Source organism: Chinchilla lanigera, unplaced genomic scaffold, assembly GCF_000276665.1.
Source record: "Chinchilla lanigera isolate Chin_1 unplaced genomic scaffold, ChiLan1.0 scaffold00046, whole genome shotgun sequence".
Taxonomy (NCBI): Eukaryota; Metazoa; Chordata; class Mammalia; order Rodentia; family Chinchillidae; genus Chinchilla; species Chinchilla lanigera.
In genome coordinates this window covers 18,912,617-18,916,683 of record NW_004955447.1, presented here as the reverse complement: position 1 = coordinate 18,916,683, position 4,067 = coordinate 18,912,617, and the positions used below count along the sequence as shown (strand labels likewise).

General features: G+C 44.2%; 1 protein-coding gene across 6 annotated transcripts in view; it reads right to left on the bottom strand.

Moving 5' to 3' along the window:
- The window catches only part of Fryl (FRY-like), a 266,366-nt gene extending 266,053 nt beyond the window's left edge, over positions 1–313 (bottom strand). For all 6 annotated transcript variants that reach the window (XM_005392935.2, XM_005392937.2, XM_005392940.2 and 3 more), the window contains exon 1: positions 107–313. The gene's annotated coding sequence lies outside the window, so the exon portion shown is untranslated. The remainder of the gene's footprint in view (positions 1–106) is intronic.
- Between the last annotated feature and the right edge of the window lie 3,754 nt (positions 314–4,067).

Sequence of the window (4,067 nt, the reverse complement as noted above, 5' to 3'; positions counted from 1 at the left end):
AGCGCCGTCTCCCGCCCGGCTGCGGCCGCCCGCCGGCGAGCATCCGGCGCCTGCCCCCGGGCTGGAAGAGAAAGTGAAGCGAAGCGCCTGCCCCGGCGACACCTACCCGTGCCCGGTCCAAGTGCAACTGCCTCGCTCTAGGCGCCGCCGGTCCCCGCCCTCGGGCCCCGGGCTCCGTCCTCTTGACAATGGCGCGTCCCCTTTAAAGAATAATCCGAAGGGAACCGAGCTGTAGTTAAACCTCCCTCCGACTCCGATTCTAACCGGATTTCTCTCTCCCAGAGCCCGACGGGCGCCCGGCGGTGCTGCGAGCTCGGCCCACCCCTTCCCTGCCCCGCCCACTCCCTCACCTTCCTGATTGGCGAGAAACGCTACAACGGGAACAGCAGCCCTAGCCTCCCAGTAGCCGGGCCAGCCGCCCTTCAGGATCACCCCGCCTCCGTCCCGCCCCCCTCTCCTGGTTGGCCCAACGTCTAATCACTCTCTGTCGTCTCCCCTAACGTTGCTTTGGAGAACTGGCACTCAAAGCTCACCTTCCCGCCTCCGGAAAGCGAACTTTATTTTTATTGGTAAAAGGACATCTTCCTGTGCACCTGATTGGGCAAGGAAGGGGCAAGTCGGCACGCCCCTTACCCATTATCACTCTCCCTTTACGGGTTTTAAGAAAGCCGCAAAGTCTTTCCTACTTTGCCTTCCAAGCGCCTTTCTCTTTAAATGTTGCTAAATGTAGAGGACAGATTTTGCAGCCTGTATTAAGGAAAGCGGGAAAAGAGAAAGAAAACTTCAAAATGTTCTCCAGATGGGTAGTACATCGGAGTTGGGTCTGGCATCCTGCAGATCCTAATCCTGTGGTCTGGTGAATGGAGTGGTTACGTTGAGCTAGAACACCTGAAATTCTAATATTAACTCCTGAGATCTACTCAAGTTTTCACTCACTGTTCCCTCCATTCACACCCTTGATTTCTTTGGTATTTCGCCATCCAGAAGAGATTTCATAAAGGCGTCGGCAAACCTGGAGCTTTCCTTGTTAATCTCGCAGTCATTCCTTTGGAAAAGCATTTAAGCCTTTCCATTATAAGCTCCGTCTAGTCACGTCCTTTGTGTCGCTCTGGAGTTTGCACTCGAGGTGCGTTGTGATTTTTTGGAAAGCATGAATACTACTAATGGTTCCTGCTAATTCGTCCCTCTTGCTAGAGTAAGGACATCCCAGGATTAACCCAAGCAGGCACCGGAAGGCTATTCTTTAAAGCACTACGCCACTTCTCAGAGCAACACGGCTCCCCCAGAGGAAGAGAGAACGTGGTCCCGTATATTAGAAAGAGATTACACGGCAGCCGACTGGGGTCTGCATTGAATAGCCCCAGTTTCCCACCTGAAATATAAGAACCCAAAGGGTTGTTTTAAAAATAATAATAATAATTTTTTCAGCCCAGTGATGGCTTTGGTACTTACCTAGGAAGTTAGGGGAAAAACACTGAAGAGTGCTCTTCGCCAGTAATCCTAGAGAGACTTAGGAGTGACACTGGTTCATACGTAGTGAAACCCAGTGGCATCCAGTGGTATCAGAGTGACAGTGCTCAGCAGAACCCCAAAGCGAGTTTAGTGTAGGAGAAGCGGGGATAAATACAGGAGGGAGACAGAACTTTCCCCTGAGCTCAGGTGAAAAACTGTGTGGAGATACCTATAAATATTTAAGAGCAGGACAGAAAAGGGAACATGTCAGTAGTTTAGATCTCATTTATGGGAGCAAGAAATAAGGCACTAACTGGTTTACATTTTTATGGCCTTCAGGGAAACTATACAAACGCCCTACTGTATAACTGTGTTAAGTTTAATTGAGTCGACTTGATTGGCTTGAAACCCACTGAAGGGATAAGTAAGTCACACTTTGGGATGTATCTGTATAGGCCATGCAGGCATGACCTTGGGTACTACATGTGCCCCTCTACTCGTTCTCTGGTACTGTTCCCTGCTCTGCTTCCCAACCCCTGCTCCATCTCGCCCTTCCTCTGTGTGTTTCCACTGGAGCTGTGGGCTATGGATTGAATCCTCTGAGACTGTGAGCTGAATTAAATCTTCCCTCCTTTAAATTGTAGGTGGCATCATGTATTTTGTCCAAAACCAGGAAAGGTGACTAACATACACACCTTTAACTGTTTTCAGCCTATTCCTTTTTATATAGTCACCCCTACCCTCCATATCTGCAAGGGAATTAGCTCCAGGACCCCACCCTGAGGGTACCCAAATCTTCAGATGCTCAAGTCCCTTATACAAAATGTCACTGTATTGGCATATGCCCTACACACATCCTCTCACATACTTTAAATCATCTCTAGATTACTTCTAATACATAATACAGTGTAAATGCTATGCAAATAGATGTTAAACTGCATTGCTTTAGGGATAATAACAAGGAATAAAAAACTCTCCAAATGTTGAATACAGACACAACCATGATAGGACTAACTACACCATACAGGTCAGCAACAATATATTCCCCTCAAGTATTTCCTGTCCAAGTTTAGTTGAATCTGTGGATATGGAACCTGCAAATACAGACAACTGACTGTGGTAGGTTTTTGTTTGTATTTTGTACTAGGGCATTGAACCAAGGGTGTTTGCATTGAGCTACAGCCCCAGACTTTTTTTTTTAAGACATGGTCTCACTGAATTGCCTAGGCTTGACTCCAACTTGCCATTCTCCTGCCTCAGCATCCAGAACGCTGGGGTTACAGGCATGAACCACCATACCAAACCTGTGCGTGTTTAAAATACAGCCTCCTCATATGCTACTCTCAAGCCTCCCCCAAAGCCGTGTGCTAGGAGTGCAACCCAGGACTTTGTGCAAATTTCGCATGCACTCTACCACTGAACAACAGTCTCAGCCTTTAGTCTCTGAGACTCTGAATCACTCTGAGACTGTTTCCAGGTTCCAATATTTTACTTTAGAATGTAATGAGAATGTTCTAATAGCTAATATAATCCTCTGGAGATAAAGATAGCCAATATTTCAGGTGTACACACACCTGCAGGTTTTGTTCAAGGTCTGGGTGACGTTTTCAAGTTGTTTCTAAAACACCTACTTTATGATGACCAGCTTGTGCATGTCCTGTTTTGTACTAGCTTATAATTGGCTTATAACTGCCAGAAGGCAGTCTACAATGACCTCTAGACTCTCTTCCTTATGCTGTACTCAGCCAGCTATGCTGAGATCATTACCTTTCAATTATAATTTGTTATTTTCTTTTTAAGTGTCTTGCAATTTGCCCATAATAGGCTCATTCATCATGTTTTAGCCCCACACCCAGATTCCTGGTACTAATACGCCTGTTGGTATCTCACAGTGGGGAAGAATTTAGAAAATCTACAAACCTAGAGCTTATAACATGCAGGTCATTGTTAAGACAGTTTACTGGATACAACCCCAATTCTAACCCTGGAGATCTTTACAGTTTGTGCTTTCTCTTTTAGAGAGATTTTATCTCCACACTTTAGTTTCCCATCTCTAAGCTAGATCCCCATTCTTCAAAAAGAAATATTCCTCCAATGTGCCAAAGCAGCTAAATTCTTATATATAGATCTCTGTTAAAGTCTTTCAAAGGGCAAAATACATTATAAGCACTATTCTCTGTTTCTATACAAATTGACCCCACAAAGAACTACCATAGTTTAGGCAATAATGTATTTTACTCAGAATAATTGTTGCCATTTCTATTGCTATTGCAAATTCTTTTCAGTTTATCATACATTTATATAGTAACTATTATGTGCTGAGTTAAGAATAGGGAAAAATGATGAATATGCCATTCTCCAGAAAGTATAATCAGTTTGCACCCATAAGCAGCACATTTTTATTATTTTTTTTCTTTCAAAGCTCATGGGTGGATATCATCTACTAACCAGTGGTTTTTAAAAAGAAAATTAAGAAAAATCCAGTTACTAGAAGCTGTCAACCAAAATCACTTGCCAAGACCTCTTATTAATATTAACAAGAATGAATCAAAATAAGAGAAAATAAGTTCACTGTAATTTGATTATATAAAGAAATTTGAGAAAAGTGAGAGCGG